The sequence below is a fragment of the Schistocerca gregaria genome, chromosome 2 (assembly GCF_023897955.1).
Source record: "Schistocerca gregaria isolate iqSchGreg1 chromosome 2, iqSchGreg1.2, whole genome shotgun sequence".
Lineage (NCBI taxonomy): Eukaryota > Metazoa > Arthropoda > Insecta > Orthoptera > Acrididae > Schistocerca > Schistocerca gregaria.
The window spans coordinates 188,437,158-188,463,823 of NC_064921.1; the positions used below are offsets into that span (position 1 = coordinate 188,437,158).

A 26,666-nucleotide genomic window follows, 5' to 3' on the forward strand; every position below is an offset into this window, starting at 1 on the left:
ACAAATAAGGAGCTACCTGAGTGAGAAGTAACAGCTCCATAGTGTGTGAGGGTGACAGCGGCCAGGCGAGCGGTGTGTGTAGACGTCACGCCCTCGACAGTGCACTACCATGTCGCCAGAGGCAGAGGACGGCGTGGCAGCCAGTAGGCGGGGCTGGTACTTTTTTTATAAGGAAGAATTAAGTCCCAGGGGCGCAAAAATCTTCAGAAAACTACCTCCCACTTGACATGAACATTCTAACTCTAACAAGTCTTTTCTCCTAACATATTAAGAAAACTGCGTGATTTCAACACTGGGTGTGGCGGTTCTGATCTCCATTACAGAGTCGTCAAAGGAAGGCGCTGTGACGGCCTTCTCATCGTGTGTGGTGTTCACGGTCGCTTTGGGCAGAATTGAGGTGAAATTTGGCGTCATTTTGAAATCATTAACGCACCTTACAACTGACATGAACATTTGAGCTGTGGCCTTTCTTGGCACATGTCGACACCTTGCTGTATGGAGCGTCATCGGAGGGTGACGTCGCAGGGAGCCACGATTTTGTACCCTTACAGAGGAAAGTTGTGGGCATCTTTAGAGCTAAATTTCAAACTTACACATCGCGATGGGAGACAAGTACGGGGTCTGCAAAAAAGTGATACCGGTACTTTAATTTGTAGCGTAGTACATTTTCATATACACTACTGGCCTTTAAAATTGCTACACCAAGAAGAAATACACATGATAAACAGGTATTCATTGGACAAATATATTATACTAGAACCAACATGTTATTACATTTTCACGCAATTTGGGTGCATAGATCCTGAGAAATCAGTACCCAGAACAACCATCTCTGGCCGTAATAACGGCCTTGATACGCCTGGGCATTGAGTTGGATGGCGTGTATAGGTACAGTTGCCCATGCAACATCAACATGATACCGCATTTCATCAAGAGTACTGACTGGCGTATTGTGACTAGCCAGTTGCTCGGGCACCATTGACCAGACGTTTTCAATTGGTGAGAGATCTAAAGAATGTGCTGGACAGGGCAGCAGTCGAACAATTTCTTTATCCAGAAAGACCCGTACAGCACCTGGGAACTGAAAATGTAAACATTCCTGTTTTTATCAAAACAGAAAGAAAAGAAAGTTTTTAACTACTGTTCTCGTTAGTACTGCGAGTCTGGCCGTGACTATGACGGAATGGTTGATACGTAATCAAGGCCGGAACCACCTACACAACGTTATTAACTCAGCTGCTTTTATCGCTTTCGTCCATCATCTGGTACTTTATTTGCTTAGCATAACACATAACACACATTTACATGCTATGAAGTAAATAAAACCTATACTAATGTAACTGCTTGTCACAGTTTGTTTGCTGTTCCTGTTGTCGGTTCTTGTTTGGAAATAGCTGTGTACATTCAAATGATAATGGAAATTCAAATTGTCAGCAAAGGTTGTCAGAAAAAATGCGCTGTCCACAAATCACGAGGAAGCTGCGTCAGGCGTTGTATGGACGCATTGCTTACCGTGTTTTGTCGTCGTGTCGTAGCACAGCACACGGTTTTTTCAAACACATGTAGCGTTTTAGTAGGTGACGAAGTATAGTTTTCTGTTTTCGCAAAAGCAGACTTTTCAAATGACACTATTTATATTTTGAACCGAAGATGTATAGCTTAGAAAATCACTTCTCTCTGTTAATGGCTGATCGTGTCCGAGCATCGCTGTTTGTCTTCGGGTCCATTTAGCAATTTGCTACGTTATCTATGTCTGTTTTTTCATTTGTCTTCTGACTCGTTTCACTGCCATTTTTGCTCCCTGCGACTCCCTCTAGTATTACTGAATTTATTCCCTTATGTCTTAAGGCGTGTCTTACCACTCGATCCCCTCTTTCAGTGTTGCCTAGATAATCCTTTCTTTGCCTATCCTGCATTGTATCGATTCACTTAATTTTGATCATCCAACTGTAAGATCGCATTTCAAACGCTTCGATTCGCTCCTTTTTCTATTTTACTGCTTCGTCTGATTCAATGATTTAATTCCACTCTGTCTGTTACTTTATCCCCAACTTTTCTGTAATTTTTATCCCTAATCTCAAATCTTGTACACCTACAATACCAAAGATGGTGACATAGCACAACATCCAAGCATAAGTTGGACATCTTTGTTACATACTGAAAGAACTTCAGAGTAATTGGTATACAATTTCTCATGCCCGTACGCATTAATCAAGGAAAATAAATGAATTAAACGAGTCGGAACAAAAACTATTAAATCCCAATATACTATACGTGTCTGACGTTTTCATAATAATAACTAGGTGGGTAGCGTGCCTCAGCGATATACGAGGATAGCTGTACTGTAGGTGCAACCAGAATGGAGGGATATTTGTTGAGAGCCCAGACAAACGTTTGGTTCTTGAAGCGGGGCAGCAGCCTTTTCAGTGGTTGCAGGGGTAACAGTCTGGTGATCCACTGACCTGGCCTTTTAACATCACCCAAAATGGTCTTGCTAAATGATAACGTTAATAGCAGTAATTTTTCCCGAGGGTTCAATGATGATGCCGTTCTCTTTGGAAAATATTCCTGAGGTGAAATAGTCTCCCATTCGAATCTCCGGGCGAGGACTGTTCAGGAGGAAGAAACAAAACTGGCATTCTATGAATCGGAGTGTGGAATGTTACATCCCTTCATCAAGTAGGCAGGTTAGCAAATTTAAAAGGGAAATGGGTAGACTGAAGTTAGATAAAGTTGGAATTAGTGACGTTCGGTGGTAGGAGGAACAGGCTTCTGGTCATGTGTATACAAGGTTATAAATACAAAATGAAATAGGAGCAATGTAAGTATTGGTTTAATAATGAATAAGGAAATAGGAATGCGGGTGAGCTACTGTGAACAGCAAAGTGAATGCATTATCGCAGCCAAGATGGTCAGGAAGCCCATGCCTACCACCGTAGTATAAGTTTATGTGCCAACTAGCTCCGCAGGTGATGGAGAGATTGAAGAAATGTATGACGAGATAAAAGAAATTATTCAGATAAGGGAGCCGAATATTTAATTGTGATTGGGACTGGAATTCGACAGTAGGAAAAGGAAGAGAAGGAAACGTAGTAAGTGAATATGGGCTAGGGGAAAGGAATGAAAGAGAACGCCGCCCGCTGGAACTTTGCTCAGAGCATTATTTAACCATCGCCAACACTTCGTATAAGAATCATAAAAGGAGGTTGCATACGGGGAAGAGACCTGAAAACAATGGAAGATTTCAGATTGATTATATAATGTTTAAACAGAGATTTAGGTATCACATTTCAAATTGTAGGGCATTTCCTGGGGGGAATGTGGCCACTGACCACAGTTTACTCGTTATGAACTGTAGATTAAAAGTGAAGAAATTGGAAAAATGTAGGAAATTATGGTGATGGGAGCTTGATAAGTCTAAGGAACCAGAGGTTGCTGAGTTTCAGGGGGAACATTAGGCAACAGTTGACTAGAGCAGGGGAAAGGAATACAGTAAAAGACGAATGGATAGCTTTAAGAGATGAAATAGTGAAGGCAGGAAGTAGTTATTTAGAGTTGAAGACACCCACACGGGATAAACGGTAATGGAGAGCTGCATCAAACAGTCTCCAGACTGAAGATCACAACATCAACAATAACAGCTGCGGCACTGTCCAATACTTTACAGACGACCGAACTACACCAACACAGAAAGGAAGTTTCAGAATGCACGAATGACTACGTGATATACTAAAAGTACAAAATACGCGAGAGAGTAGCTGACCAAACAAAATCATAAGGCCCTCTCTACAGACGAGCGATCGATCACAGCAATCCATCGTGAACTGTCTGGAGATTGCGCGTGTGTGGGCAAATCGCAGATCACTGTCTCGTAATTCCCTGCAGTGTAATAAATTGCTTATTACGAACTAGCCATGTTTGGCAAAATGACTGCCTGGTTGTGTCGCCTTTGTCTAGTTACACTCCTGGAAATGGAAAAAAGAACACACTGACACCGGTGTGTCAGACCCACCATACTTGTTCCGGACACTGCGAGAGGGCTATACAAGCAATGATCACACGCACGGCACAGCGGACACACCAGGAACCGCGGTGTTGGCCGTCGAATGGCGCTAGCTGCGCAGCATTCGTGCACCGCCGCCGTCAGTGTGAGCCAGTTTGCCGAGGCATACGGAGCTCCATCGCAGTATTTAACACTGGTAGCCTGCCGCGACAGCGTGGACGTGAACCGTATGTGCAGTTGACGGACTTTGAGCGAGGGCGTATAGTGGGCATGCGGGAGGCCGGGTGGACGTACCGCCGAATTGCTCAACACGTGGGGCGTGAGGTCTCCACAGTACATCGATGTTGTCGCCAGTGGTCGGCGGAAGGTGCACGTGCCCGTCGACCTGGGACCGGACCGCAGCGACGCACGGATGCACGCCAAGACCGTAGGATCCTACGCAGTGCCGTAGGGGACCGCACCGCCACTTCCCAGCAAATTAGGGACACTGTCGCTCCTGGGGTATCGGCGAGGACCATTCGCAACCGTCTCCATGAAGCTGGGCTACGGTCCCGCACACCGTTAGGCCGTCTTCCGCTCACGCCCCAACATCGTGCAGCCCGCCACCAGTGGTGTCGCGACAGGAGTGAATAGAGGGACGAATAGAGACGTGTCGTCTTCAGCGATGACAGTCGCTTCTGCCTTGGTGCCAATGATGGTCGTATGCGTGTTTGGCGCCGTGCAGGTGAGCGCCACAATCAGGACTGCATAGGACCGAGGCACACAAGGCCAACACCCGGCATCATGGTGTGGGGAGCGATCTCCTACACTGGCCGTACACCTCTGGTGATCGTCGAGGGGACACTGAATAGTGCACGGTACATCCAAACCGTCATCGAACCCATCGTTCTACCATTCCTAGACCGGCAGGGGAACTTGCTGTTCCAACAAGACAATGCACGTCCGCATGTATCCCGTGCCACTCAACGTGCTCTAGAAGGTGTAAGTCAACTACCCTGGCCAGCAAGATATCCGGATCTGTCCCCTGTTGAGCATGTTTGGGACTGGATGAAGCGTCGTCTCACGCGGTCTGCACGTCCAGCACGAACGCTGGTCCAACTGAGGCGCCAGGTGGAAATGGCATGGCAAGCCGTTCCACAGGACTACATCCATCATCTCTACGATCGTCTCCAAGGGAGAATAGCAGCCTGCATTGCTGTGAAAGGTGGATATACACTGTACTAGTGCCGACATTGTGCATGCTCTGTTGCCTGTGTCTATGTGCCTCTGGTTCTGTCAGTGTGACCATGTGATGTATCTGATCCCAGGAATATGTCAATAAAGTTTCCCCTTCCAGGGACAATGAATTCACGGTGTTCTTATTTCAATTTCCAGGAGTGTATTAAGGGTGATTGTGTAGTTTCGTTTCGCTCTGTCCACGTGGAATAAGAACTTCTCATTAGAAATTGTAAGTTATCCGATGAGCACAGGCCGCACGGGATTAGCCAAGCGGTCTCAGACGCTGCAGTCATGGACTGTGCGGCTGGTCCCGGCGGAGGTTCGAGTCCTCCCTTGGGCATGGCTTTGTGTGTTTGTCCTTAGGATAGTTTAGTTTAAGTAGTGTGTTTTAAGTAGTGTGTAAGCTTAGGGACTGATGACCTAAGCAGCTAAGTCCCACAAGATTAACACACACATTTCATTTCCGATGAGCACAAACCAGGATGTTAATAACAGATATAACAACACTGATACCCTCAAATTTTGCAGTGATTAGCTTTTTGAAACTTGTTGCGTAAAGTAGAAATTCATAGGAAGTGCACTGCAACAGTCAAATATACTAGTCTCCATCTGATGATTTTAGGTTTCTTATGAAACAGTTAGATGTGTTATTGTATTTTTAATTACTAAATAGAACGAGGTAATATTCAGTAGGTCTTTTAAATGATATGTTTCGAGCATTTTTTATAGCTTTACTTAAGCCCCTTGTCCCATCACGTAAACTAACTCTCCCTCATACAATTTACAACTGGAGTTAAGGAAATCAGCAGTATTCCTGAAGATGACATTTCTGCAGCAACAAAGATAAGCAAAACTACGTGTAAGCACTTCGAGATAAACTACAACACTAATAAATATTAATGAAATTAATTATGATTTATTTGCAAAAAACAGTAGAAAGATACACACAACTAGTGTCAATGAGAACTGTGAGTACAGTTGCCAAGTATACCATTTCCAAATAACTCACCTAAATTTCAGTTCTCGTTGTTTTAATTTAAATATACACATAAACTCCATCCACAGGCAAGTCAACGATACGGACCAACCGCCAGGTCATCACGTGTCAATAGCGTCATTAGGTGTGGTATTGAGGGGTGTGGAGTGAGCACACCTCTCTCCTGACCACTGTTAGTTTCCGTGAGATGGAACCGCTACGACTCGATCAAGTACACTGCTGACCATTAAAATTGCAACACCACGAAGATGACGTGCTACAGACGGGAAAATTAACCGACAGGAAAAAGATGCTGTGATATGCAAATGATTAGCTTTTCAGAGCATTCATACACGGCTGGCGCCGGTGGCGACACCTACGACGTCATGAAATGAGGAAAGTTTCCAACCGATTTCTCATACACAAACAGCAGTTGACCGGTGTTGCCTAGTGAAACGTTGTTGTGATGCCTCGTGTAAGGAGAAGAAATGCGTACCATCACGTTCCGTGCTTTGATAAAGGTCGGATTGTAGTTTACCTCGATTGCGGTTTATCGTATCGCAACGTTGTTGCTCGCGTTGGTCGAGATCCAATGACTGTTAGCAGAACATGGAATCGGTGGGTTCATGAGGGCAATACGGAACGCCGTGCTGTATCCCAACGGCCTCGTATCACTAGCAGTCGAGATGACAGGCATCTTATCAGCATGGCTGTAATGGATCGTGCAGCCACGTCTCGATCTCTGAGTCAACAGATGGTAACGTTTGCAAGACAACAAAAAAAGTGGTTCAAATGGCTCTGAGCACTATGGGACTTAACATCTGCGGTCATCAGTCCCCTACAACTTAGAACTACTTAAACCTAACTAACCTAAGGACATCACACACACCCATGCCCGAGGCAGGATTTGAACCTGCGACAGTAGCAGTCGCGCGGTTGCAAGACAACAACCATCTCCACGAACAGTTCGACGACGTTTACAGCAGCATGAACTATCAGCTCGGAGAATATGGCGGCGGTTACCCTTGACGCTGCTTCACAGACGGGAGCGCCTGCGAAGGTATACTCAACGACGAACCTGAGTGCACGAATGGCAAAACGTCATTTTTTCGGATGAATCAAGATTCTGTTTAAAGCATCATGATGGTCGCATCCGTGTTTGGCGACATCGCGGTGAACGCACAATGGACGCGCCTATTCGTCATTGCCTAACTGGCGTATCAGCCAGCGAGATGGTATGGGGTGCCATTGGTTACCCGTCTCCGTCTCTTATTCACATTGACGGCACTTTGAACAGTGGACGTTACATTTCACATGTGTTACGACTCGTCGCTGTACCCTTCATTCGATCCCTGCGAAGCCCTACATTTCAGCAGGATAATGCACGACCGCATGTTGCAGGTCCTGTACGGGCCTTTCTGGATGCAGTAAATGTTCAACTGCTGCCCTGGCCAGCACATTCTCCAGATCTCTCATCAATTGAAAACGTCTGGTCAATGGTGCCCGAGCAACTGGCTCGTCACAATACGCCAGTCAGTACTCTTCATGATCTGTGGTGTCGTGTTGAAGCTGCATAGGCAGCTGTACCTGTACGCGCCATCCAACATCTGTTTGACTCAATTCCCAGGCGTATCAAGGCCGTTATTACGGCCAGAGGTGGTAATTCTGGGTTCTTATTTCTGAGGATCTATGCACCCAAATTGCGTGAAAATGTAACTACATGTCAATTCTGGGTACTGATTTCTCGGGATCTATGCACCCAAATTGCGTGAAAATGTAATCACATGTCAGTTCTAGTATAATGTATGTCCAATGAATACCTGTTTGTCATCTGCATTTCTTCTTGGTGTAGCAATTTTGATGGCCAGTAGTGTAGTTCCTCAGTTGGCATCACAAAACTGAGCTCACCTCATACCAGTCCTCCCACTAATAAAATATTCCAGGTATCACCGTGAAGCGAACCTGGGTTTTCAGCATGGAAGTAAGCAGTACTGATTAATCAGGAACGGAGGCGGACACTACACACACACACACACACACACACACACACACACACACACACACACACACAGAGGAGACAGTGAGGTGACTTGTTTGCTGTACAGGAGGCCATATTATAGGCAAGTTTTCGAGTGAGTCCTCTTCTATGTGGAAGGACGTTCTCTTCAGGGCCAAGAGTCGGGCACGTCCGTGAAGCTCCACATTCAAGCTGCTGCAGTCGTGATAAAACATTATGTGACGTCAGAATTAGAACAGGGAATGACTACGGCGTCCTCTTCTTAGTGCGTACCGTGAACTCTTCAAACCAAAGGCGATATTCCCGGACATCGGATCCTTATTAACGGTAGGACACTAAAGGGAGGAAAATGTTACATTGTTACTAAACCATATCAAATTTTACTATTCCATATTTTAAAGCAACGAAGTATATAGTCTATGTACTAGGTAATTGCAATTGCAATGTCTCCAGTGGTATGTCACATTCAAAGTAAGTGCATAATGTCCTGTTTTACGTCCTATACTGGCAATGCAGATTGGCGGGAACCGTGAATTCGTATCAACTGCAGTCGGAAATGTCTACGATGGTTTACTAATCTAGGGTTGAAATTGTGTGTACTAAATTCCCCGTACAATCCAAAGCCTGTAACAGGAATTTTGAAATACGTTGTATACATATTTTGGAAAGTATTAGTAGCCACACTGCTGCTAAACATAGCATTTCACTTGCCATAGCAGGGCTTCGCGACATATTGGTGTTTGTAACGCTGGCTGAAAGCACTGGATAAGTCGGTCGTGTATGGGGATGTCGAAGCGAGTGACAGATTGAGGGGGGTGTCACTGGTGATACCGCCAGCGATCCATCGCTCGTGTGTGGGGCCGTTCAGGGACGCTCCAGTCATTAAAAAAACATGTGAAAGTAATGTGAAGGGAACAGAGCCGTTTCTACCATTGGGCAACACTAGACGGTCGGCTTGGGTGGCAAAATTTTAGGGAGCGGCGAAGGGCGAAAAAATTAATTTCACGTCTAACAGCGAAAATAGCTGAGCAAATGGGTGAAAAATATGGAAAAAGAGAAAAAATTAAAACTCTGAATTGTTTACACAAGTATATGGAACAGTTACTTAATAACTCTTTACATGAGTCAACGAAAATAAACATATTGCGTCTACCTCGTTAGAAACAGAAATAGCCACTACTGAGTAATAAACGGAAACAGAAAGAGCCACTGCCTTTGGGCAACCACAAAATCTGTCGCTCTCGGGCATTTGAAACTGGAACCAACTCGGACAAATGATCAGTAGCCAATCGCTTAGACCTGCGGCTCTGAGCACTATGGGACTTAACATCTGAGGCCTTCAGTCCCCTATACTTAGAACTGCTTAAACTTAACCAATCTATGGACATCACACACATCCATTCCCGAAGCAGGATTCGAACCTCCGACCGTAGCAGCAGCGCGGTTCCGGACTGAAGCGCCTAGAACCGCTCGGCCAAAACGGCCGGTGCTGCGGGTAGTAAAAGTTGCAGAACTCTCAATAGGAATCGCGAGCAAAGCGTTATTTATCCATCTAATCGCAAAAAATTGGGTGCTGAAAAAGATAAGATATATTCCTCATTCTAAAAATATTTCAGTAAAAACAAAAACGAAATAACAGGACGATTAGCCAGATGATCTAGTTTAATGTCTAGGAATGTCTCCCATCATTTAAGGAAAAATTCATTCGTACCAGAAAATAGTTCCACACCTGTATCTGTCTATTTTCTTGCAATAAAATAAAATAAGGAATGGTGTCAAATTTGGATACCTTGGTATATTCGATTGAATTATCCAGAGTGTATCAGAAAGATTCATCCCATTTAAAAAATCGTTACTGTTACGTTATCTGAGATATGTGCGTGAACAACGTACTGTTGAAAAGAGCAAACTCTAGAGCTTTACATGGTTCCCGCTAGGTAGCAGTGATGTGCACCCACTTCAGTTCCAGTAAAAATGCTGTCGGGACAACAGAAGACGTTTTGTTCAAATGGTTCAAATTGCTCTGAGCACTATGGGACTTGACATCTGAGGTCTCTGAGGTCATCAGTCCCTTAGAACTACTTAAACCTAACTAACCTAAGGACATCACACACATTCACGCCCGAGGCAGGATTCGAACCTGCGACCGTAGCAGTCACGCGGTTCCGGACTGAAGCGCCTAGAACCGCTCGGCCACCGCGGGCGGCGCAAGGAGTTTTGTGTTCTACGTTTCGCGCAGTGCGGGTCAGTAGTAATTGTTCAGCGTTACTTTCATACTAGGTATGGTGTGGATCCATGTATAGAACAGAGCATTAGACGATGGCATAAAAAATTCCGAGAAACAAGCTACTTGTGTAAAGACAAATCGCCGGAACATCCGCGAGAGTCTGACGTATACATCGAACACATCCGCTATAGTTTTACAAGGAGCCCGTTCGCCGTGCAGTTCGACAGCTCAACCCGCCCCCAATGTCCGTCTGATGTGTGTCGCGTACAAATGAAACCACACAAAATTCAGTTACTGCAAGCTCTTCGTGAAGGCGACAGACAACAAAATTTGGATTTCGGTAATTTCGGTCTTGGAAAGATGGAGGATGACAGTGATCTTCCAAGCTTAATGTCGAGGCAACATTCCATTTAAATGAAAAGGAAAAACGTCATAATATGAGGATAAGGGGTAGGGAACAAGCACAACCAAAAATTAATGTTTTGTACAGTTTAACGGGAAAAAGTGTATGGTCAATTTTTCTTTTCCGGGAACACTGTTACAGGAAGGACATATCTCGATATGCTTGAGAACTTTCTTTTCTCATCGTTGGAGACTTCATTTACCAACAGGATGGGGCAGCGCCACACTGGCATCTGGAAGTGCGGGAATTTTTAAATCGGAGAATTACTGAACGGTGGATCGATCGCACTGGACCAAATGATTGAGCCTTGCATTACTAACCTCCAAGAACACCAGACCTGACTGCACGTGATTATTTCTTGTGGGGGTTTATAAAAGTCTCTATTTACGTGCCTCCGTAACCAACAACAATGAATGAACTGAGACATCGCATAACAGCAGCTGTGGAAGCTGTAACTCAAGGCATAGTCGCTGCAGTGTGGCAACAATTTGAATACCGCACTGGCATATGCCGCGCATCTCAAGAAAGGCGAATTGAACACCTGTGAAATGGTATGGAAAAAAAAACTTTTTGAGTTTCCCGTAAATCAAAGAAAAAAATTCATTGTATATGTTTATTAGTTTCAGAAATATAAACGTGCCAAATCGGATGTTTCGTTTTGATACACCCTGTAGTGTAAAATGTTCAGCACATTCTTCCTCTTTCAGTTACACTACTGGCCATTAAAATTCCTACACCGAGAAGAAATGCAGATGATAAACGGGTATTCATTGGACAAATTTACTATACTAGAACTCACATGTGATTACATTTTCACTCAATTTGGGTGCATAGACCCTAAGAAATCAGTACCCAGAAGAACCACCTCTGACCGTTATAACGGCCTTGATACGTCTGGGAATTGAGTCAAACAGAGCTTGGATGGCGCGTACAGGTGCAGCTGTCCATGCAGCTTCTACACGATACCACAGTTCATCAATAGTAGTGACTGGCGTATTGTGATGAGCCAGTTGCTCGACCACCACTTACAAAACATTTTCAATTTGTGAGTGATCTGAAGAATGTGTTGGCCAGGGCAGCAGTCGAAAATTTTCTGTACCCAGAAAGGCCCATACAGAAACTGCAACATGCGGTCGTGCATTATCCTGCTGTAATGTAGGGTTTCGCAGGAATCGAATGAAGGGTAGAGCCACGGGTCGTAACACATCTGAAATGTAACGTCCACTGTTCAAAGTACCGCCAATGCGAACAAGAGGTGACCGAGTCGTGTAACCAATGGCACCCCATACCATCACGCCGGGTGATACGCCAGTATGGCGATGACGAATACACGCTTGCAATGTGCGTTCACCACAATGTCGCCAAACACGGATGCCTCCATCTTGATGCCGCAAACAGAACCAGGATTCATCCGAAAAAATGACGTTTTGCCATTCGTGCACCCAGGTTCATCGTGGAGTACACCATCGCAGGCACTCCTGTCTGTTATGCAGCGTCAAGGGTAACCGCAGCCAAGGTCTCCGAGCTGATAGTCCATGCTGCTGCAAACGTCGTCGAACTGTTCGTGCAGATGGTTGTTGCCTTGCAAACGTCCCCATCTTTTGACTCAGGGATCGAGACGTGGCTGCACGATCCGTTACAGCCATGCGGATAAGATGCCCGTCATCTCGACTGCAAGTGATACAAGGCCGTTGGGATAGAGCACGGCGTACCGTATTACCCTCCTGAACCCACCGATTCCATATTCTGCTGACAATCATTGGACCTCCACCAACGCGAGCAGCAATGTCGTGATACGATAAACCGCAATCGCGATAGGCTACAATCGGACCTTTAACAAAGTCGGAAACGTGATGCGACGCATTTCTCCTCCTTACACGAGGCATCACAACAACGTTTCACCATGCAACGCCGGTCAACTGCTGTTTGTGTATGAGAAATCGGTTGGAAACTTTCCTCATGTCAGCACGTTGTAGGTGTCGCCACCGGCGCCAACCTTGTGTAAATGCTTGAAATGTTAATCATTTGCATATCACAGCATCTTCTTCCTGTCGGTTAAGTTCCGGGTCTGTAGCACGTCATCTTCGTGGTGTAGCAATTTTAATGGCCAGTAGTGTATTTTGGGAAATGTCAAAAACTGAGGATAAAATAAAAAATGTGGACCGCGAGAATCTTCGTTTTCCTCAATCAGTTTTAAAGCAAATGAGGGTAAAGCGTGGAAACTGTAGACTTTCCCCAGACAATGAGGACGGCTGGTCACCTTAGTTTAATGATTAAAAGTTTGATGTATATCTGCACTGTTGTGTAGCCGGATGTTGGTGTTGGTAGGGGCGGTGGAGGGAGAATCGGGGAGACCGATAGTAGTAAAAACCAGGGGGCATCATTTTTCACGTCTTGTCTAGGGCGGCAAAACACTTAGCAGCGGCCCTGGGAGGTAAGTGAAAACGAGGACGTCTGCACAGTGGCGCTGGAGAGCGCATGACTAATGCAGATGAGCAGCACTCCTCGGTCAGAGTGAGGAGGGCAGAGGCGGCGGGGTGGTGTGGGGACGAGCTGCGTCCGGCCCGCGCCGGCGGTTCGCGGAAAGCTCTTTGCGAGTGGGGTCGCCCAGCAGCTAGCGTGGCGGCGGTGATGAGGAAGAAGGCCCAGCGAGCAGCCGGCAGCCGGCAGAGGGTCCGCCGTGGCCCGGCAGGCGCAGCCGCAGCCGTGGGCCGCCGCGCGCCGCAGCTGACGTCACCCGGCTTCCTGCTGATGACGCCACGGAGTCTGGCGCGGCGGCTCCATGTTACTTCACTCGCTACTCCTCACAGCGGCCTGGTGCCGCGCACGAATTCACTATGCGTAGCCTGCGCTCTAAACGGCCCCTAAGGGGGTCAATACGTACTATTGCTCAGTATTGGTCGCTTTATTTGTTCGTGAGACCAAGAAAATATTAGATACAGGCTGCAAGGTAGATGCCATTTTCCTTCCGGACGGCGTTCGATACAGTTCCGCATTGTCGCCTGATAAAGTAAGAGCCTACGGAATATCAGACCAGCTGTCCGCCCCCGGTAGCTGAGTGGTGGCGGATTCGCCCTTGTGTCAGAATTGCGGCGTGCTGGATACGGACGACCATCGGCTGGTCTGCGGCGAGGCACTGGCTGTCTGGACTCTCGCAAGAAAGATAATGGCGTTCGTGCGGCGCACTATCTATATACCAGTCTGTTCTGACATAGTATTTTTTCCAGACGAAACGTATTTTCCGCGTCATAAGACGAACGCAGTGGCGTGGATCACAGGTATGACGGTCCATTACATCTATAGAGACACACGTCAGAACGTACTGAACGTCCTGGATTACTAGCAATACTTGCAAGATGGACACACAAAACTATTACGGCTACCAAAGTACGAGGATTGGTATGGCAATTTCCTAGTAACGGTTTTTGTGGACCCGCCATATACTTGTGGTGTGCCGGGTGCGCAAAGATGAGCGGCGGTGCTTTCGTTGTGAAACCGACCAAGTAAAGTGATCGACTAAGAACACTATGCGAGTATGCGAGCTATGAAAAACTAACGCTAGCACAGTAGGCAAATGGATGTACTTCAAATTTTGTTTTCATTCTATAAATACTATTCTTTAAGGTGCCGGAGGTGGCCCCACTTTGACTTTATTGTTATTTCATGCTGCATGGTAGGACGGCAGGGAGGTTCCTTCCCGGACAGTTATCGTGTGTCAGGACGTATTATCTTTATTTTGTGAATAATAAAGATTTCTGTTTCTCCTACCTTCCTTCATATAAAATAAATAAATAAATAAAAACCCCTCACTCCGACAAAAAAGTGGTTCCCTTGTAAAAAGAAAAGAAAGAAAGAAAGAAGAAAAGAAAGTGGTCAGCGCGACAGAATGTCAATCCACAGGGCCCGGGTTCAATTCCCGGCTGGGTCGGAGATTTTCTCAGCTCAGGGACTGGGTGTTGTGCTGTCCTAATCATCATCATTTCATCCCCATCGACGCGCAAGTCACCGAAGTGGCGTCAGATCGAAGGACTTGCACCAGGCAAACGGTCTCCCCAACGGGAGGCCCTCGTTACACATTTCATTTCATCAGACCAGCTGTATGGCTGGATTGAAGAGTTTTTAGCAAACAGAACACAGCATGTTGTTCTCAATGGAGAGACGTCTACAGACGTTAAAGTAACCTCTGGCGTGCCACAAGGGAGCGTTATGGGACCATTGCTTTTCACAATATATATAAATGACCTAGTAGATAGTGTCGGAAGTTCCATGCGGCTTTTCGCGGATGATGCTGTAGTATACAGAGAAGTTGCAGCATTATAAAATTGCAGCGAAATGCAGGAATATCTGCAGCGGATAGACACTTGGTGCAGGGATGACACTTAAGATAGACAAATGTAATGTATTGCGAATACATAGAAAGATGGATCCTTTATTGTATGATTATATGATATCGGAACAAACACTGGTAGCAGTTACTTCTGTAAAATATCTGGGAGTATGCGTACGGAGCGATTTGAAGTGGAGTGATCATATAAAATTAATTGTTGGTAAGGAGGGTACCAGGTTGAGATTCATTGGGAGAGTCCTTAGAAAATGTAGTCCATCAAGAAAGGAGGTGGCTTACAAAACACTCGTTCGGCCTATACTTGAGTATTGCTCATCAGTGTGGGATCCGTACGAGGTCGGGTTGACAGTGGAGATAGAGAAGATCCAAAAAAGAGCGCTGCGTTTCGTCACAGGGTTATTTGGTAAGCGTGATAGCTTAACGGAGATGTTTAGCAAACTCAAGTGGTAGCCTGCTGTCCAGGTTTCGAGAAGGTGCGCTTCTGGATGAGGTATCGAATATATTGCTTTCCCCTACATATACCTCCCGAGGAGGTCACTAATCTAAAATTAGAGAGAATCGAGCGCGCACGAAGGCTTTCCGGCAGTCGTTCTCCCCGCGAACCATTAGCGAGTGGAATAGGAAAGGGAGGTAATGACAGTCGCACGTAAAGTGCCCTCCGCCACACACTGTTGGGTGGCTTGCGGAGTATGAATGTAGATGTAGATGTATTTCCGGGTGTGCAATTATACTGAAAGTGTGAGTTTCACGCCTTGTACACACTCGTATACAGAGTCGAGCGATTATTGTTCACTGAAGAGCCAAAGAAACTGGTACATCTACCTAATATCGTGTAGGGCCCCCGCGAGCAAGCAGAACTGCCGCAACACGAGAGGCATCGACTCGACTAATGTCTGAAGTAGTGCTGCAGGGAACTCACACCAGGAATTCGTCAGGCTGTCCATAAATCCGTAAGAATATGGAGAGGGGGGTGGGGAGGTGAAAATCTCTTCTGAACAGTACGTTGCAAGGCATCCCAGATATGGTGAATAATATTCATTTCTGCGGAGTTTGGTGCCAAGCGGAAGTGTTTAAACTCAGAAGAGTGTTCCTGGAGCCACTCTGTAGCAATTCTGGACGTTTGGGGTGTCGCATTGTCCTGCTGAACTTGCCCAGGTTCGTTGGAGTGCGCAATGGACATGAATGAATGCACATGATCAGACAGAATGCTTACGTACGTGTCACCTGTCAGTGTCATCCCATATGAGGGGTACCATATCACTCTATCTACACAATTCGCACACCATTCATTACATTACCTCCACCAGCTTGAACACTCCCCTGCCGACGTGCAGAGTCATGGATTCGTGAGGTTGTCTCCATACCTGTACACGTCCATCCACTCGATACAATTTGAACTGAGACTCATCTGACCAGGCAACATGTGTACAGTCATCCAACAGTCCAATGTCGGTGTTGACGGGCCCAGGTGAGCTTTGTGCTGTGCAGTCATCAAATGTTCATATGGCTCTGAGCACTATGGGAGTTAACATCTGAGGTCACCAGTCCCCTAGAACTCAGAACTACGTAAACCTAACTAACCAAAGGACATCACTCACAGCCATGCCCGAGGCAGGATTCGATCCTGCGACCGTAGCGGTGGCGTGGTTCCAGATCATCAAGGGTACACGAGTGGGCTTTCGGCTTCGAAAGCCCATATCGATTATGTTTCGGTGAATGGTTAGCACGCTGACACTTTGTGGTGGCCCAGCACTGCAACCTGCTGCAATTTGCGGAAGGATTGCACTTCTGCCACGTTGAACGAATCTCTTCAGTCATCGTTGGTCTCGTACTTGCAGGACCTTTTTCCGGCCGCAGTGATGTCTGAGATTTGGTGTTTTGCCAGATTCCTGATATTGACGGTACACTCGTGAAATGGTATATGAATGTGTGAAATCTTCTGGGACTTAACTGCTAATGTCGTCAGTCCCTAAGCTTACACACTACTCAACCTAAATTATCCTGAAGACAAATACACACACCCATGCCCGAGGGAGGACTCGAACCTCCGCCGGGACCAACCGCTCAGTCTATGACTGCAGCGCCGAAGACCGCTCAGCTAATCACGCGCGGCGTGAAATGGTCCTACGGGAAAATCCCCAAGTCGGAGATACTGTGTCCCACCGTTAGTGCCCCGACTGTAACACCACGTTCAAACACGCTTAAATTGATAACCTGTCGTTGTAGCAGCAGTAACCGATCTAACTACTGCGCCAGACACTTGTCGTCTTATATAGGCGTTGCCGATCGCTGCTCCGTATTCTGCCTGTTTACATATCTACGTATTTGAATACGTACGCCTATACCAGTTTCTTTGGCGCTTCAATGAATCTAAAGAGATATATTATATATAGAACTGAGAGAAATTTCTTGTCTGTAGACACGCTTTTGCAACAAAATCTCAGAACTTTTGAGTCTCGTTAGAAATGGGAAACATGAGACAATTCTAAGATAAAACTGCGCAAACATTTCCTAGTGTCGGCTTGTTAGTAGACATAGCCTTCAGTTATTCTTTTTGCGCCTTGGAAGCACTTCGTCGGCACTTTATTACTTTGGTTTTTATTTTTGTTAAACATCGCATATCAAGATGTGGCCAACGGAGAAAGTGTCCCACCAGAGTGAAGGTTTTCACGTGGGGTCTGACTTATGGGAAGTTAATAATTCTGAATCTAAACATCGCAATAAGAAGTAGTTGGTTACCAAAGAGCTGCCCAAAAAAATATTAATTATCAGTGAGTGACGCTGGAAAAAATATATTTTTCTACTTCCAAAGTAGAAAGCAACTTGCTGCCGAAACTAGGTCCCTCCGCAAACAGTTCACGTTTTCCACCAACGTGTATTCCTTCGATTTCTTTCATTATCCATTTTTGTGACTCCACAAGGCGCGATCCCAACAGAGTCACGGCCGCGGTGGTCTCGCGGTTAAGGCGCTCAGTCCGGAACCGCACGACTGCTACGGTCGCAGGTTCGAATCCTGCCTCGGGCATGGATGTGTGTGATGTCCTTAGGTTAGTTAGGTTTAAGTAGTTCTAAGTTCTAGGGGACTGATGACCACAGCAGTTAAGTCCCATAGTGCTCAGAACCATTTGAACCAACAGAGTCAGCCATAATTAGCAAACATCGAGGAACAATGCACACAAGCGTGTACACGGCACTAAGTATCTAGACTGTGTATGTACATTGTCTAGCTACATATGTATAGACAATTCCTCTATAATGCCTATAGGCTATTGCCCATTTAGATTGACAAGATTTACACTAATACTGAGCACATCAAACATTTTTGAAATACATTTAGACGAATTCTTTACACAAGAATGGAGAGATGAATAGAAGCCGGATAAGTAGAAGTCAGTTTTGGTTACGGGAAAATGAAGCACCACCGGGACAATACTTACTCTACGATTTATCTTAGAAGACTGACAGAATAAAGGGAACCATACTTTTATAGTATTTGTAAATTTACAGAAAGTTTATGGCGAAGTTGACAGGAATATACTATTTGAATTCTGTAGCTAGTAGAGATAAAGTGCAGAAAGCGACGTATTATCTAGAATTAGTATAGAAGGCAGTCGAAGGATATGAGTAGTTGAGAAGGGAGTGAAACAGGGTTGCAATCTATTCCTATGTTATTCAATCCGTATATAACCAAGCTTAAGAGATGCCAAGGAGACATTTGGAAAGGGAGCTGAAGTTCAAAGGGAACAAGTAAGATTTTGAAAGTTGCTGATTACGTTGCAGTTTTGCAAGACACGACAAAGATCTTGGAAGGTCAGTTTAACGGAATGGATAATCTTGAAAAGAATGTATAAGGCTAACATAAAGTGAAGGTAAGTGAAGGTTGTGGAGCGTAGTCGACTTAAATCAAATGACTCTGACGTAATTAGATTAGGAAATGAGATACTAAAATTAGTAGGTGTGTTTAGCTATTACTTGTTCATGGTAAATAAATGTTTTTATTGACTGCAGTCTTAGAGAAGAAAAGTCGTACACACTACCACGGTTTCGGAGTCTTATCCACTTCAACAGATGTACACTCCTGGAAATGGAAAAAAGAACACATTGACACCGGTGTGTCAGACCCACCATACTTGCTCCGGACACTGCGAGAGGGCTGTACAAGCAATGATTACACGCACGGCACAGCGGACACACCAGGAACCGTGGTGTTGGCCGTCGAATGGCGCTAGCTGCGCAGCATTTGTGGACCGCCGCCGTCAGTGTCAGCCAGTTTGCCGTGGCATACGGAGCTCCATCGCAGTCTTTAACACTGGTAGCATGCCGCGATAGCGTGGACGTGAACCGTATGTGCAGTTGACGGACTTTAGGCGAGGGCGTATAGTGGGCATGCGGGAGGCCGGGTGGACGTACCGCCGAATTGCTCAACACGTGGGGCGTGAGGTCTCCACAGTACATCGATGTTGTCGCCAGTGGTCGGCGGAAGGTGCACGTGCCCGTCGACCTGGGATCGGACCGCAGCGACGCACGAATGCACGCCAAGACCGTAGGATCCTACGCAGTGCCGTAGGGCACCGCACCGCCACTTCCCCTCAAATTAGGGACACTGTTGCTCCTGGGGTATCGGCGAGGACCATTCGCAACCGTCTCCATGAAGCTGGGCTACGGTCCCGCACACCGTTAGGCCGTCTTCCGCTCACACCCCAACATCGTGCAGCCCGCCTCCAGTGGTGTCACGAGAGGCGTGAATGGAGGGACGAATGGAGACGTGTCGTCTTCAGCGATGAGAGTCGCTTCTGCCATTCCTAGACCGGCAAGGGAACTTGCTGTTCCAACAGGACAATGCACGTCCGCATGTATCCCGTGCCACCCAACGTGCTCTAGAAGGTGTAAGTCAAGTACCCTGGCCAGCAAGATCTCCGGATCTGTCCCCCATTGAGCATGTTTGGGACTGGATGAAGCGTCGTCTCACGCGGTCTGCACGTCCAGCACGAACTCTGGTCCAACTGAGGCACCAGGTGGAAATGGCATGGCAAGCCGTTCCACAGGACTACATTTAGCATCTCTACGATCGTCTCCATGGGAGAATAGCAGCCTGCATTGCTGCCAAAGGTGGATATACACTGTACCAGTGCCGACATTGTGCATGCTCTGTTGCCTGTGTCTATGTGCCTGTGGTTCTGTCAGTGTGATCATGTGATGTATCTGACCCCAGGAATGTGTCAATAAAGTTTACCCTTCCTGGGACAATGAATTCACGGTGTTCTTTTTTCAATTTCCAGGAGTGTATTTGAAATATAAAGTACAACAATAGTTACAACCCACTCTTTTGAACAACTAAAAATTTTTAAATCTTAAGATTTAGAATCTAAAAAATCAGATAAAACGAATAAAAATAATCTACCTAACAGTAGTAGGACACTTGGTGTAAGTCACGTGCTGGACCAGAGTAATGACCCTGCGCTGCAGAAAGCGCAAATTGGCTTTAAACCTGGTACGGCGAACTTCGAGAAAATGACGCTAACATTCGAGGCCAAAACTTACTGGACGCTGATAACACCGCGCCTCAGTGAACCACGTGGGTACGGCAAGCGCACTGAACAGTGACATGGGCCGTGAGCGTGGAGGGACGCACGACAAGGCATGGTGAGGAACTGAAGTGCAAGAGCGTACGGATGCCGGAAGAGAATACAAAAGAAATACAGATAATAGCCGAAAGAAACGGCAGTCCTGTACGAGAGATGTACGCCTTAACAAGCAAATAGGAAAAAGCAGAATAACTAATACAATAATAATTTTATTTTTTAAATTTTAAAATCTTTCTCAATTTTTAATAATGTTTTAGGAAATTTTAAAAATTAAAGAATAAAAATAAAATTTTAATTATTAAACAACTGATATTATGTCAATAAAAAAAGAATATAAGAAGCAGACTGAGTGGCCGTGGCAGGATTATGAAATAGAAGCAGAGAGCATAGTAAGCTGTCTCCCAAACTGGCTACAGAAAGCACTGTATAAATTACAAGTAGATGTTTACCTACTAGCTGTTTGCGCAGGGGCATGACTTCCTACTACTGCGGGGCAGACTATGTTTAATCTTTTTAATAATTTTATCTGATTTTTATCATATATTTTATGTTTTTAAATGATTTTATTGTTTCAAGTAGTAGGTTAAAACTATTTTTTACTTTAGGTTTCAGATATACGTGATGATGCGACTAAGACCCCGAAACCATGACAGTGTACAGCGACTACTCTCGTGTAAAAGACTTTAGTCAATAAAATCATTTTACAACTGTGGCGGATTTGTTTGCACTGAACATGCTGCAGAACAGTTGTGGATGTCCGAAACGCAAAAAGTTACGCTAATATAAATGAGGGTGGCTGAAGTACGGACGATATAAAATGGCAATAGTAAGAAAAGCGGATCTGAAAAAGAAAAATTTGTGAACTGCGAAAATAAATGTAAGTGTTAGGAAATCTTTGCTGAAGGTATTTTTCTGGAGTGTAGACTTGTTCGGAAGAAAAACGTGGACGTCAAACGTTTCAGACAAGAAGATAATAGTATCTTTAAAAATGTGGTGCTGCATAACAATGGCGAAATTATGTGGGCAAATGGGATAACAAGTGAGGAGGTACTGAAATGAATACGGGCGAAAATAAATTCACGCTACAACTTGACATGACACATCCTGAGGGAACAAGGAATCGTCCATTTGATGAAGTAGGAAAATGATGTGTGAAAATTATAGAGGGAAACAGAGGCTGGAATACAGTACGCCAGGTCAGACGGAAGTAGGATGAAGTAATTAGGCAGAGATGAAGGGGCTTGCCCGGAATAAAGCAGCGTGGAGAGCTGCATCAAACCAGTCCTCGGACTGGAGACCACTGACTCATTCTACCCACAGTGTTTTTCCCTTTACTGCTCCGTCCAACGCCTCGTTAACTACTCCAGGATGCGGCAGTGGATGTCCCACTAACCCTCTCCTTCTATATCCTCATATGCCAACATTGCATCAGTATCTGCATACGTACTACGCAAACTATTGAACGGTGCATGGCAGAAGGCACTTCTGCCATTGCAAGGGCAATGGAGCGATTGAAGTACGACGGCCTGTACGTCTCTGTACCATCGTCAGTCTACCTCATTGACCCTACGGTTCTTAAATGTGGGACGAGCGTCGGAGGCAGCAGATTCATTTTGCAAATGCTGGTACTCTAAACATCATTAACAGCGTCTACTTCTCTTATAAAGAAAGTAGCTTCGCTGCTGATATTTGTCTGGACAGAATTAATAACACTAATGACTATCATTCTTACTGACTTTGCATTTTTAATGTGCTCTTAAGACAAAAAACGCGCATGACGAAGGAATTATCCGAAGGGGACGGAAATTGATAGATGTGATGTAGCGCACAGACAAAACTTTGTTTTCTAGCGAACGGCAGGTCTTGTCATGGGGGAAGCCTCGTCAGAGATGTCCACCGTAGGCGCGTCTAGGTAAGTAATTCCAGTGGTGGTTTCCCGTTGCCTTCCACTGATTCTGATGAAATTATCATGAGGACAACACAACACCCAGTCCGTGAGCGGAGAAAATCTCCGACCCAGTCGGGAATCGAACCGGGGCACCTTGGCTTGACTGACCGCCGCGCTCACCACTCAGATATCGGGCCGGAAGTGCAGAGAAGCAAATGATTATAATTTCAGAAAAAAGTGGCTGATTTATTCAAGGGAAAAGGATGCACAAATTGAGCAAGTCAATAAAGCCTTGCCGGCAAATGTGGCCGAGTAGTTACAGGCGCTTCAATCTGGAACCGCGCGACCGCTAGTTAGGTTCAAATGGTTAAAATGGCTCTGAGCACTTTGGGAGTTAGCTTCTGAGGTCATCAGTCCCCTAGAACTTAGAACTACTTAAACCTAACTAACCTAAGGACATCACTCACATCCATGCCCGAGGCAGGATTCGAACCGGGGACCGTAGCGGTCGCGCGGATCCAGCGCTTAGAACCGCTCGCCCACTCCGGCCGGCGCTAGTCAGGTTTAAGTAGTTCTAAGTCTAGGGGAATGATGACCTCAGAAGTTAAGTCCCATATTGCTCAGAGCCATTTGAACCATTTTTTGTTTTGTTTTGATAATGTGTTATTTGCGATGTAGCCATGAGAGCAAAGCCCGATAGTTTTCTTTATAGCCTGTTTCCGGCACGGAAGCGACGAATTTCTAGAGCGTGACTCACGAGGGCAACAGTCACCGCACTTCTGACACATGGTACAGCTTTCCAGCTGCTTCCTCACATTGCTTGATTTTCTCCACATAAAAATTGCGAGGGCAGGATATTTTTTTCAGTTTCTTTTATTGCTGTCTGAGTTTCTTCCGTGGCGGCATAAAAATAAAGAACAAAAAACACAATAAAGAAAAACCGCCTTCAGTCACAAACCGTGATTTTATGTCCGTGCACGATGCATTTCGAGCCCTGGACGTTATGTTCAGGTGCTTTGACAGTCTACATGACTTTTTTTTTTCAAAATTTACGTTAATTCTTGTCCTGGTAAGATTACAGTGATATATTACAAAGAGGCACATTGTGAATATAAGTTTACAAAACTAAGACAAAACGAAAAATAACTTATTGTTTCCAGTGGTGCATACTAGGATTTTTGAAAAAAACTTAAAAAATTCTCCTAGTTTTCGGTGTTGTCATCTCGTACGGCAATGAACTTTGAACTTTTTTGACTAACTAATTCCTACTGCCATCACTTCTAGGAAAGCGTCCTCGACGAGTTTCGAAACATGTGAAATGTGAACTTCTACAGTCTCTCGGTCTTCTGAGTTTCCACTACTGCGATGCAGAACTAACCATGACTGCTAATATGCATTAGAGCTGCAACATCCGTCAACTTGACTGTCAGTGCTTCATACGTCCAATCACATTAGCTGCGGCGAGACAAGTTATGTAACTAGCATAATTTTGCTCCAATGGCTCCTCAGTGCAACGCACATCAGCACCTCGCATCAGAAATCGGGTGCGTGCCATCCCATCATCACCACAACACGATGTCTTACTTATCTAGTATACTATCTGCGCTCATCCATTACACAAAAACCATCTCCTCCATAGCTAATGGCCGTATTTGAGGCATCTGGTTTGCGATGTGCGCATAAGTCAATGGCCTGAAGTGTTTGCCTCTTAAATTTACTAAGAGAAGAAGCCCGAGATATTTTAAATAAAATTTTTCCCTGGAAGTCAATTTGTCCCTGGAAGTCACTGTAAGAATATAATATGAGTATTAAAGTACTGATTACAATGCATTACCGCGACGAGGAAGGTTCTGCTTAGCTATTCAACATGAGTAACGGAAGAACAAGAGAAGTCTTCAGGCGTTATACCCTCGAAAAATTCGTCACCAACACTTTCCTTGCGGCTTCTTGCAAAAAATATGATTATTGACATAGGAGTTTATCTGGTCCAATATTATTAAATAAGTCACACATACACCGTTATAACAACATGCGCTGTTTAAACCAAAATGAGAGTACATGACAGATACATGCTCACGTTAAGACAGCTATACGACAAAGGAGCCCTTAACAAGTCGAGAATAATTGAAGTAACCTTTTTGCTTGTTTTTACAAAAGGTTACGGAGATTTTAGTCGCTTCAATGATCTTGGCTCTTTTCTAAAGTCTATGACCAGGTTTGGTTTAAAAGACAAAGTATTTCACACACTGAATGAAATGGAAATTGACATTCATTACAGCATTAATATATTTTTAACGGTGTACAATTATTTTATGACTTACACTTTCATGTGACTTCATGGGTGTTGCATAAATATATCTCGAAAATAACATATGCACTGTTGTAGGCCCGAAGCACTTCCTTTTGTCATGCTAATAAATGTCTCTGAAAGCTAATATTCTTTCTCTCTATAACGTAGAGAAGTAGACGAACACATCTTCTGTCATTTCTCAGTCAACCACGTCGTCTCCTTTCTTCACTGCTTGCGTTGTATCACGAGTCGCTTTCTCCCAGCCCTTCCCTCATGTCCAATGCTGCCCGTGCCAACAGTTTAAACTTATCGTTTAGCTTTATTACTCTGCATTTGCAAATGAGCATCGGCTGGTTTTTTTATATTTTTATTACTATTTCCACTACTTATTTCACAACTGTTTCCAATTGCTGGGTACATTATTAAATATAAGACCTCTTGTAGCGCACAATGATAGTAATGTTAGATGTGATGATCCTGATTTTTCCGTATTAAACAAAACAATCAATTATAAACAAATAAAAACAAAAAACTAAATGCCGGAGGCACGTCTCTGAAAAGCGTGCGTATTACAAATCTGCCTGATGTAAACATCTTCATTACACTAAAATGTGTTTCCAAGGGACGTAATTCTTTAGGGAAAATAGGAGGAAGGCAGTGGGTCTTTCGCTTGAAACCCAACCCGTCTTTGCATTATTTTGTCATTCAGTTGGTTTAGAAAACTTGTACTAATGTTCTATTTACATTTGACACGTCGTCTTTCTTTTCTGAGTCTCTACCTTCAGTACGACTCTCGTCTTCGCACATAAATTCCACATCCACGTTTAAATAAAAAACAGTTTGTTTATGTGTCATATGCGTTTTGCTTCTTGTATACTTGACACCTCTTCAGCGGCATGTAATACGTATTTTTTATTTTTATGAACTGTAGAACACACAGTAGACTCCAAGCAGCCGAGATGAGGTTTTTGAGAGCAATCCAGGAAGTAAGAAGAGACAGATAAATAATGAAATCCTCCAGAAGAATGTAGAAATTTACAATTTCAATGAAAATATTGAAGAATATAGAAAAGAATGTATAGTACACATAGAAAACATGGACGATGTACGCATTCCCAGAGAACTACTACAGCACATCTCTCAAAAAAGAAGGAACATTGGTAGACCCAAGAAAAGATGCGTGGATCATTAAGTCACAACAAGCCAACCGATCTAGTGGTTGAGGGAGATGAGTTACAAAAAATTCTTTAAACATGTTTCTACACGACAGTATTGCGGCGTTAACCTCCTGTTGTCAGCCATCAAATAACTTTTTGGAGATGAAGTTATTCAAGTTATGAACGTTTTTTGATTCTACTTAAAACTATGTGTGGCCCTTTTGGTCACTTCTGTGCTGCAACTGAACTATATTTAATATAGTAATGGATTGTTGAGTGCCTATTTCAGTAGCTCCCCTTCTCTTTTTCACTAGTTTGTTTACCGTGCTCATTTACTATCTATAGAGTTTCCAACTGCCGCAATGCGTACTTCTGTTGCCCTTTGTTTGTATTGTGGTACCTTTAAGCAGATCTGTTTTCGTTTGTTTGTAATGCAGCTACATATGTGTGTCTGCGGATGGAGGGAATTTCTTCGTTTGAATGTGCTGTGGAGGGGGTGGGTGTAAAGTACAATCACAGTCGCTAATAATGATTTTCAGAATAACTCGTGCGTGCGT

At 44.8% G+C, this 26,666-nt stretch overlaps 1 protein-coding gene across 1 annotated transcript in view; it reads right to left on the reverse strand.

Annotated features, from left to right (window-relative positions):
* Positions 1-26,666, reverse strand: part of LOC126336656 (dual 3',5'-cyclic-AMP and -GMP phosphodiesterase 11-like) — a 2,376,149-nt gene that overhangs the window by 976,725 nt on the left and 1,372,758 nt on the right. The gene's annotated exons all lie outside the window — the stretch shown is intronic.